The sequence below is a fragment of the Puma concolor genome, chromosome A1 (genome assembly GCF_028749965.1).
Source record: "Puma concolor isolate L17-30 chromosome A1, mPumCon1.1.hap2, whole genome shotgun sequence".
NCBI classification, from domain to species: domain Eukaryota; kingdom Metazoa; phylum Chordata; class Mammalia; order Carnivora; family Felidae; genus Puma; species Puma concolor.
Genome location: NC_141667.1, coordinates 44163281 through 44174308, shown reverse-complemented (window position 1 = coordinate 44174308; position 11028 = coordinate 44163281). Strand labels below are relative to the sequence as shown.

Below are 11028 nucleotides of genomic sequence, written 5' to 3'. Positions count from 1 at the left end.
TCCTCGTCCCCGGCGCGGTCCTCCGCCCCGGCCGGGAGCCCGCGGAGTTCTGAGGGCCAAATTCTGGCCGCGGCCCATAACCTGTCCCTGGACCCGGGGCTGGGCGCGGAGAGCGGGGCGCTGTGTCCCAAGACCCCCACCCTCAGGTAAGCCGGCCGGGCGGAGCGAGGGTGGGGCGGAAGGGAGTCCGGGACCCGGCCGTTCAGAGCCTCGGCAGTGACCCGGCACGGAGGAAGGGGGAGGTCAGGCCCGGTCTGGTGGCCGGGGCTCCTCGGCTTTTGGGCCCCGGCGCGTGAGGCCCGGGTGGCGGGGGTCGGGCCGTGGCGAATCCCTGCAAGGCTCGGAGGGCGGTGGGCGCGCCTGCGCACTGCGTGGGTGAACGCTGTCTGGGAACAGCGTACAGGCAAATGTGCAGAGCGTGCAGAGCCGCCGGTTAGGGGACAGTGGGCTGGCGTGGGTCTGTTTACAGTGTGCGAGACCAGCTTGGGAGCAGTGTGCACATGTAAGGAAGAGGAAAAGAAGTTATTGGGCGAAGTTATTGGGCGCTTTCCAAGTGCTGATTTAAACCTTTAACATGTTTTAAACTCATGTAATTGTCACATTTTCCCTTAAAATCAGTATTATTATTATCCCCATTTTACAGTTTAGGGAATCGAGGCGCTTAGAGATTGGGGTCACACAGCTAGGGAGTTGCAAAGTCAGGAGTTGAACCCGGGCCTTTGGCTTCAGAGTCCCTGCTATTCAGTTTCTTTTGAACGAATTTTGCACACTGTTGGAAGCAACATTTGTGTGCATTTGCAGGGTAGACTAGTGAGTTTCTGGGAATGATTTTGGATGTGTTTCTACACGTGGGTGAGTTTTCCACTGTAGGACATTTGTGTGTGTGTGTGTGTGTGTGTGTGTGTGTGTGTGTGATGGTGTGTATGGAAGTGGTTGCATTATACATTCATTAATTGTGTGTATGGAAGTGGGTGGGAGTTTTGTGCGACTGAATGAGAGATTGTGTTTTGGTTGGGGGGCCAGATACAGAAGAATCAGCAACATGCATCCCTACTTCCTTGCAGAATGACAGTACAGAGAAATCTGTGGATTCCCAGTGCATCATGTTGATTTCACAGTATCATTAAAATAGAATTTAATCAACATCTATTTTCCAAACAGCAGGGTGTGGTAGAGGGGAATTCAGCATCTTATGAGAAGTCAGGAAAGAGGATTCTTTTTTTTTTTTTTTTGTATTCCTGACAACGGATATTGCATTAAGAGGCTAGAACATTTATTAGTACAAGCTCACAGGAATCTCGTGATTAATCTCCTTATTTTACAGCAGAGAGAACTGAGACAGTGAAAATCCAATGGCAGTAACGATGACAGTGTACATTTATGAACACTTACCGTGTGCTGGGCACAGTGCTTCACCTTCAGCATCTCATTTAATCTTTTCAACGGCTCTAACTGCTATTAGCTCTAGTGCCTAATAGTAGCCTCAGTTTTCAAATGAGGAATCGAGACCCCAAAAGGTTAAGATTTGGCCAAGACCAGTAAGCCTTGAACAGCATGGCCCTGTTCTCTTTCCACTGACCAAGGTGTCTGTCCTCTCTGTGTCCTGGGAAAATAGTGTAATCAGGAACTGGCACTTCATGGAAGCACTTGATCATGTCCCCCTGGAAGCTGCAGTTGTGAGTGTCCTGTAGTCTACATACTTCTGTGACCCTGTTTTCCACCACCCCAGGGTGTCCTGTGGGTACCCGTGAGGCTCTCATGCTGAGGGGTGGTGCCTGCCCCTATGCCCACACCAGGTCTTTTGGGGCCCCAGGAAGCTAAGGGGTCTGACTCATACCCTTAACCCTAATGTTGCCTGTGAGTTGGGGTCCAGATGTCCTGGGCTGGATGGGGCCAACCTCATTTGAGCCCCTCACATTTGTAGGAGGCCGTCTGTCTGCCTCTGTCTCTGAGTGCTGCTTGGTATTACTTCTGCTTGCACTGCAATTTAGCCCCTGCAGCCTGCTTGTCTTCCCTCCAACACACCAAGCTTGTTCTTGACTCGAGGTCTTTGTATGTGCTGTTCCTTCTGCCTGGAACACCTTTCCCCATTTCTTTACGTGGCTGGTTCTTCCTTATCTGCCAAGTCTCAGCTCAAATGTCACCTCTTTAAAGGGGCCTTCCCTGATCATTCTATGCAAAGTAGCCCCTTTTTTCACTTTCTGTCATATTACTATTATGTTTTTATACATTCATCATGCTCTGAAATAATCTTGTTTATTTGCGACTGAGAAAGTATATGTACAGAGCTTAGTGTCTAGAATATAATAATTTCTAGTGTTTACTTGTCTGTTGTCTTTCTCTTTTCCTGGGAGAGAAGGATGAGAGCAGGAACCACTTTAGTGCATGTGCATTCTTGGTACACGAGTGTCTGGGGTAAGGCTCTGCTGGGTTTGTTCAATGGATGCGTAGAATAAAAGAAACTAGAATAATGGTGCATTTCACCCAGGCGGGGAGATGGGAACACACTTGTCCCCGAAGGGTAGTGGCAGCGTCAGTCAGAGAACCAGAACGTGCTCCCCAAGGGATTTTTTTTTCTCTCTCTCTGATAGCCAGCACGCTTTTCCTGACCACCCTTGTGCCCAGTGCTTGCAGAGGAACATGATGCTTGGGTACATAAGGAACTAGCTTGGCTGTCCAGGAACTGGCAGTGGAATGCAGAGAAATGTGCTCTGAGCATGTTGCCCCCAAGTGCCTGGCATAAGTCTCACTGGAGTGCAGGACAGTTTGGGGGCACCAGGTGGTCAGAAGGCTTCCGGAGGGAGGTGACTTCAAGGCCAGACTCTAGGAAGACGATGAGAGCAGGGTGGGGCCTGAGCCCCTCTGGAACTTGTAGACTGGGTAGAGGATTGGGGGTAAGGCTTTGCTGGGTTGGGGGAGCTGACCAGCTGGCCCAGGAAAAACCCTGAAGGTCTTGACTACCAGGCAGAGAAGTGGTGGTTTCTCCCTTGTTGGCAGCCTTGGGAAGTGATTAGAGCAGCGGGGCTGGCAAACTATAAGCACGCATGTGGAGCACCTGGGTGGCTTGTTAAACGCATACTGGTCCCTGTACCCCGAGGGGCCGAGGCAGCGGGTCGTGCCCATGCCTGGTGTGGCGCACGGTGGGAACCCCTGGTGGAGAGCGTGTGCTTCAGAGTTTGGCACACCTGAGAGGGTGCAGCCCCTGCCTCCTCATCTGTAAGGCTCTCTGAGGTCAGCGCTGTCTTCTCCCGCGCTGCGAATTCATGGGACAGCGCAGGGCCGATGTGGGGTAAGTGATCAGTCAGTGCTAGCCATTGACCTTGTTAATGACGATCGTCATGAGGATGTTGAAGGGATTTCAGTAGGACATGATGGAGAGGGTCCAATACTCCATGTTTGGGGATAACCGGCCTTAACCCCTCTGCCACCTGTGGACCATGCTGTGTCCTGTCTGGATGGGTCGTCCCCTGCTCTGTGTCAGATGCCTTTCCATCCCTGTTTGGAATAGTGGACACTTACACGCGCGCACAGCAGACATCTGGCCTGAAGTCCCTCAACAGCACCTCGCACCCCAGCAGGTGGTCCTTCAGCCTCAGCTTGACCCCATCCCCAGGGTCAGGGAGAGCACTGCTGCCTGTAGGCAGCCTCTTCCCATGTTACGGATGGTTTGATTTTGTGGGCACCCCCTGCCCCGGGTGCAGGTTCCCCCTGTGTCACCTTCTTTTCCCTCATTGCCCACCCGACCGCTTTGAGGGAGGGCAGGCATGGTTCCGCGTGGGAAGAGGGTGCCCAGTGAGCCCCAGAAAGCCTAGGTCTGCCTCCCCTCTGTGTCCCCACCATCCTGGGCAGCCTTGGGCAGGTCTTCTTCCTCTGCTGGCTTTGGTGTTACTGCAAAATGAAGGCAGTCCACTTGCTGGTGTCTTAGAATGTTCTCTTTCAGCCCTAAAAACTCTGTACCCCAGTGACCGGGCTGCCTGCCCTCTCTCTGGCTCTTCCTGCTGGGCCGGGCCTTTCTGGGTCCACCCTGCCCACACCTCCTTGCTGCACCCCTGCCTACCCGAAGTGACTGCTTCTCTTTTCCGTGTCCGTCTTTGAAAGGAGGGTGTCTGGGACCCTCTGGAGAGTTCCCAAAAGGGAGGCTCAGGGAAGCAGGGAGCAACTCCGTTGGTTCTGCGGAGCAGAGCTCCCCAACCTCCAGAGATAGACCTTGGCAGCCACGATGGCCAGTTAGTTGCAGGAAGTTTTTGATGTTTTTTCCCCATGACTGGCCCAGGACAGTCACTCTTCTGAAAGGAACAGATGACTGGCCTGAGGAACAGCTGGCTCTTTGTCCCCAGGCAGGGCTGAGCTCCTCTCTCCCCAGGGACCTCACCCTGAAGCTGTTCCCTGTGTTCTTGAACACCTACAGGGTGGACAAACCGGGTGGCCTGGCAGATATGTGTGTGTGTGTGGGGGGGGAGGGTGGGGGTGCTGTAGGAGTTGTGTCACCAAGGAGTCATACTTAGAGGCCAGAGCTGGTATTTTTAGGGCGGGCGTGGGGGGTGTCCCATGAGTCAGGGGCCTTTGGTTTGGTCTCCACCCACACTGGAGAGTACTCGCTCCACTTTCCACCGACTGACAGGCCACCATCCTGTGCCTTCCTCGTGGCCAGCTTCATCAGTGGTCTGAGGAACGCTGGTCCCTCCATCCCCACTTCTGCCTCTGCACGTGTTCCCCCATCCCCCAACCCCTGGAAAGAAGAACAGAGGTCTAAGCATGGCAACACTGACATTTAGAGAATATGAAGGGATCTTTCAGACATAGAAGGTAACGTGCACACACCAGGGACCCACCCATCCGGCTTAAGAGATCCAGATCCTGTACACCTGAAATTTCTCCTTGATCATCCCCTTTATGGAAGTAGCGAGTGTTCTGATTGAGGGTTTATTGTCTTATGTTTCTCTATAGTTTTACTATACATATATACATCCTTAAACAATATGTAGTAATTTCATATGTTTAAAAATGCTATTCAAATGTTATCATACTGTCCGTATGCATTGTTTTGCCTGATATTGTGTTTTGCCTAATATTGTGTTCATGAGATCCATTCATGTTTGTGTCTCTGGCTGTAGTTCATTCATTTTCACGGCTGTATTGTATTCCCTGGTATGAACTTGCCCCAGTGTATTCATTTTCTTCTTCATTAGGTAGTTTCCAGCCTTTGCTTCTAGAACAAAGTATCTTTGGCTCTTATCTGAGTGGTCTCACCCCTGTCCAGCTGTCCCCTTCCTAGTCACTGTGGCTTCTGCTGGGGTTGTACTTTAAGGTCTGCAAGGAGCTCTGTGGTTCCTAGTTGGTCCTCCCAGCATTTCCACGGGGAGGAACAAGGGTAGTATGTTCAGGGTCACCTGGCAAGGAACTGAGCCAGGGTTTGAGCCCTCCTTCCACCATATGTAGAGAAGGGAAATTCTTTTTTTTTTTTTTTTTTTTAGAGAGAGAGAGAGAGAGAGAGAGAGCACGCACGCAAGGGAGGGGCAGAGACAGAGAGAGACAGAATCGGAAGCAGCCTCCAGGCTCTGAGCTGTCAGCACAGAGCCCAACACGGGGCTCGAACCTACAAGCCGTGAGATCATAACCTGAGTCAAAGTCGGACATTTAAACTGACTGAGCCACCCAGACGTCCCCGAGAAGGGAAATTCCTACAGGTTGTCCCCTTCCCCCTTAGAGGGGTAGTTACAAAGTTGGAGAAAGCCTTCATTGGCTAACCAGCTTTGGGCATATTGGGGACTGGGAGACAGAAGGGCAGCCAAGTCCCTTTTGTCTAAGGGTGGACCTGGTGCCCTTTGTCCCCATGGCTGATAGTTGAGGCACTCCTTCTGGGCCAAGTGATGTCCCAGCCGCTGGGATGGAAGCTGGCTTCTAGGCACGGAGTGTGTGTACCTGTGGATCGCAGGAGCTGAGAGGAGGCACGCACGGGTTGGAAGGAACATGGGCTGGGGTTGCTGGGGCTGCTCTCTCAACCCCTCTTAGGAAGCTTCCGGTAGCAAGGAGTACAGGGTGGAACCAGTGATAGATGATCAGGTGTGGGTTCTGCTTTGTCCTTTGGCAATCGTGTGGCCTTGAGCCAAGCTCTGCACCTGTCTGGACTCTGCTTCCTCTCCAGCAAAGCAGGTGTTCCTGCTGTGAGGACCCACAGGCGGTGGGCGGGGAGCTTTGTACTGTTCCCAGTTGAGGGTGGTTATCCAAAGTCTGTTGCTTCTCTTCCCGCCTTTGTCATCTCAAGGCCAGCCCTGGCCTTCCCAAAGCCAGATCCTTTCCAGTAGTTTCCAGGTTGAAACTCGCCTCTAGAGTTGCCAACTCTCCATTCACTGACTTCCCTGACTAGAAAACTTGCTCCTGGAATTTTCTTGTGATCAAATCCCTATAACCTTGTCTGTCCATATGAAGCAGGTACATAATGAGCTCTCACCCCTGCCCGCAGCCCTCCAGGCCTCCTTTGGTGCCAGAAGAATGGGCCTTCCCTATTGTCATGACCTTGTCAGAACTTAAAAAAATTTTTTGATGTTTATATATTTTTGAGAGAGAGAGAGAGAGAGAGGGAGACAGGCCGAGGTGGCGGTGGGGGGGTAGTGGTGGTGGTATAGAAGATCCGAAGTCGTCTCTGTGCTGACAGCAGAGAGCCCGATATGAAGCTCAAACTCACGAACTGTGAGACCATGACCTGTGCCGAAGTTGGACGCTCAACTGACTGAGCCACCCAGGTGCCCCAAGACACTTAAATTTTTAAAACTTATTTCAAGATATCCCTTTAAAAAAGTTACAATGATATTCTCATCAGAGGAAAATTCCCCAGAACTAAAGCAATACAAAAGGCATAAAGTAAAAAATGAAAGATGTCTTCTTTCAGGGCACCTGGGTGGCTCAGTCAGTTAAGCTTCCGACTTCAGCTCAGGTCACGATCTTACAGCTTGTGAGTTCGAGCCCCGCATCAGGCTCTGTGCTGACAGCTCGTAGTCTGGAGCCTGCTTCGGATTCTGTGTCTCCCTCTCTCTCTGCCCCTCCCCTGCTGACGCTTTGTCTCTCTCTCCTTCAAAAATGAATAAACATTTTTAAAAAATTTTAAAAAAGAAAGATGTCTTCTTTCTCCTTCTTTTTCCCTTCCCCTATCCCCACTGTATTTTTATTTTTTTATGTATAGAGAGAGTGTGCACGTGCACATGGTGGGGGGGGGGGGGGAGAAAGAGAAAGAGAGACAGAAAATCCTAAGCAGGCTCCACACTCAGCACAGAGCCCGACGTGGGGCTCAATCCCATGATCCTAGGATCATGACCTGAGTCAAAATCAAGAGTCAGACACTCAACCTACTGAGCCACCCAGGTGCCCCCCGACTGTATTTTTAAAATAGGACAGGACTAGATTTCCCTTGAAAAGAGTTTCAGTTTTATAGGTAAAATAAAAGTTTCTTTTGTTTCTAGTCCCTATCCCAAGTCCCTCTCTAGAGCTGCTAGAGCAGCTTGGTGTGCATCTTTCCAAACCTTCTTCTATGTGATTTAAGCTTTTACACACATGTATGTATATAGACGTGTACATGTCTGTGTATCTACACGTACATGTACGTACATATAGACACACATGCAGTTGTATGTGGGGTTTTTTTAAAGTAGTATCCTGGAGTGCCTGGCTGGCTCAGCCAGAAGAACATACAGCTCTTGATCTCAGGTTCGTAAGTTGGAGCCCCACACTGGGTGTAGGAATTACTAAAAAAAATAAATAAATTTTAAAAAGAAATACAAAAATAGTATTGTATTATACTTTGCTTTTTATCCCTAACGATATTTTATGGACATGTTTTGATGTCATTGCACATCAGTCTGCCCCGTTCTTTTTGATGACTGCATAGTATTCCAGTGAGTGAATGCACCAGGGTTTATAAAACCAGTGCCTCCCTGGGGGACGTTTAGGACATTTCGCAGTTACAAAGCATGTGGCAGTGCACATTTTTGTTCAGCTCCTGTGGGCAGTGACACAAAAATTTCTGGATTCTTAGAGGATTACTGATATAGTCAGTTACCTCTGGTCCTGTAGATGATTGAAACTTCAAGCGTTACTTTTCTATGAGAACTTTGTTCTCAACTGATCAGGCGTACAAGCAGGTGTTGACGTCATTGAGAAACAACATTCCACGCTGTGGGTGACCCAGCTATAAGAAAAACAAATGTACACAAGGCTGTATCAAGAGAAACACAATACCTAAAAAGGTGGAGGTGAAAGTTCTTCTGTTTGGTCAGGTAAACCACACCTGGAGTGTTGTGTCCAATTTCAGGACCAGCTACGGATAGGGTGGTGGTAGAGGGTTGAGGGAGGTGGATAGGGGGAGGGGTCTAGAAGCCAGTCCCTCAAGGAGCAGCACAGGGAACGGGGTCTAATCAGCTTCAAGAGAATGCTGTGGGTTCCAAATCTCTGCAGGGCTGAACTGGAGAAGAGGGGCATCTTGTTCCTTATTCTAGAGGACCCCAGAGGGTAAAGTGAGGGCTGGTAGAAGTCAAACTGGGAGTAGTCTAACCACAGCCAGTGTTGGTTACCCAGGGGAGGGTCGTTAGGGAGGAAGTTGGGTCCCTAAGATGGTCATCTGGAGTCCCTTGGTTCCCCTGGGGACTGGATAAGTACAGGACTGAATTTCCCCTGAGCTTCCTTCCAGCCTGAGATTCTAAGCCCTGGTGACTGCAGGTGATCAAGGGCAGACTGGGGCCTGGTTGTATACAAAATTAGAGATGCATGGAGGCAGGTGCCGGGAACTGGGGAGCATGTTCCAGATAGCCAGACGGCAGGACTGGTTTCCTCCCACTGTGCCTCAGCCCCTTGTCTCTCAGGCGGTGCGGGCCAGTGGAAAGGGCACCCAGTGTTGGAGTCCGACAGATTGAGCCTGGATTATTTGTTCTGCCACTCACCAGCTGTGTGTTTTTAGGCAAGTGACTTAACCTCTCTGAGTCGGCTTCCTTACCTGAAAAATAGAGATAACACTATCTAGCTGAGAAGATTGGTTTCCTTGCTGGAAAACAGGGACAGTTTTCATCTCTATGGTGAGGAGAAAATGAAGCAATGTGCATAATGATACAGCCCCGTGCCTGGCATATGGTAGCACTTAACTGCCAGGTCCTCTCCCAGCTTGCGTCAGATGCTCCTTCTCCTCCTTTTGCAGTGGTGCCAGCCAGCTGATGGTTCTGGTCCACGGTCTTGTCCCCAGGCTCATGATGGGGAGCCTGCATCTTGGAGGCTGAGTGGAGCCAGTGGGGCTCCCTCTGTGGGTGAGGCAGCACAGGGGACGGGAGGAAGAAGGACACAGAGGAGATGTGTGCTGTGTTTGAGGGACACAGTCCTCAAGCTGGACTGGAGCCTGGGTGCATGCTAGGGAGGTGGAGAGGACCGGGCGAAAGGCTGTAGACATCATTTGGGGCTCTCTGACTGCTCTTGGGGGTGGCAGAGGCACTCTGATAGCACTTGTGGGAAGACTCTTGGTTCAGGGGAATCCACTTGGGAATTAGGAGGGATTGGAGCTGAGGAGAGCAGCCTTCTCAAGGTCAGACGGTTACAGAAAGGGGCGACGATAAATTGTAAGTTCTGGAATGTCAGAACTAGAAGGGGCCTTAAAGATTGTCTAGTCAATCCCTTATGTTATTGCTAGTGTTGCAGATACAGGCCCCTCCTTTTAGGAAACTGAAGCCCAGCGAGGGGAAGATGTTTGCTCTGGTGGACGTTGCCTCGATCCCATGACTTCTGGGCCCAGTTCCTTGTTTTCACATTCAGCCTCTTGATTACCGAATTGTTGCCAAGAGTGCATTAAGTCCTCACTGACAAGGATGCCAGGGCGTGCTCCCAAGTACACGCCCTCTAAAGTAGGTGCTGTGTCCTTGCTGATGGTCATCAAGAGGGCACAGCTTGCTCTTTGATGGATGGCCCTGGGTCCATAGTTTCCCTGATGATTGTGAAATGGGTGGGGAGGACTGGAGATCATCATAAAGTACGAAACAAAGAGATGTTTGCTTTACTTTGCAAGGTGCTTTCATGACTTCCTCTCATCCCGGGCGGTGGGGGTGTGGTGGGGGGGAGCGTTGGAGGATATTCCCATTTACAGTTGAGGAAAGGGAGGCTTAGATGCTTCCCAGTCTTTGGTGAGTGTGGTACCTTCGGCTTTTCAGAGCTGCGTCTCCATTAGCTGTGGTTGTACCAGTGTCCGTGCTCAACGATTTTTTTTGCAGTTACCAGAAATTCAGTGGGTGTCACGACCTAGCTTACCGAGCCGGCAGAGGAACGTAAAAACTCCGTTAAAAGGGGGGAGTATATGGGAGTGGGGGAGACTTGGCCCTAAATCAGTGGGGTGGAGTTATGGGGCTGCCCCAACCTTTTACTAAGAACCCACTGCGTGCCAGGCACTTAACTAGGTGCTATACACACATCATAATTACTTTGGAAATTTTATTATAAAATGAATGTTTCTTGTTGAGTAAATCAAGTAACCAGGAAGTATGAAGTAGAAAGTGAGAACTCCCGGGGCGCCTGGGTGGCGCAGTCGGTTAAGCATCCGACTTCAGCCAGGTCACGATCTTGCGGTCCGTGAGTTCGAGCCCCGTGTCGGGCTCTGGGCTGATGGCTCAGAGCCTGGAGCCTGTTTCCGATTCTGTGTCTCCCTCTCTCTCTGCCCCTCCCCCGTTCATGCTCTGTCTCTCTCTGTCCCAAAAATAAATAAACATTGGAAAAAAAAAAAAAAAAAGAAAGTGAGAACTCCCTTCCAACTGTACACATATGTTTGCGATTAATTTCTTTAATCTGACAGCAGGTGGGTTCTCTTGTTATTCCTGTTGTGCAACAGAGGCAGCTGAGGCTCAGAAGGGGCACACAGCCTGCAGGGGTAGACAGACCTGGGACTCGGGAGGGGTCAGCACAGGTGACGCCCCCTGGTGCCGCACCTGAGGGGGGCTCCTGCTCCGGGTCCCGTGCTTGCACTCGAGCACCCCTTTCAGTGTTACACACTGTGTGCCTCACCTGCAT

At 50.8% G+C, this 11028-nt stretch overlaps 1 protein-coding gene across 5 annotated transcripts in view; it reads left to right on the top strand.

The window, feature by feature from the left end:
* TNIP1 (TNFAIP3 interacting protein 1) overlaps positions 1 to 11028 on the top strand; it is a 53329-nt gene that overhangs the window by 5744 nt on the left and 36557 nt on the right. For 2 of the 5 annotated variants that reach the window (XM_086697081.1, XM_025924410.2), the window contains exon 1: positions 1 to 146. The exons of 1 other annotated variant lie outside the window; for it this stretch is intronic. The gene's annotated coding sequence lies outside the window, so the exon portion shown is untranslated. The remainder of the gene's footprint in view (positions 147 to 11028) is intronic. 2 more of the 5 variants (XM_025924413.2, XM_086696955.1) reach the window with 1 other exon arrangement.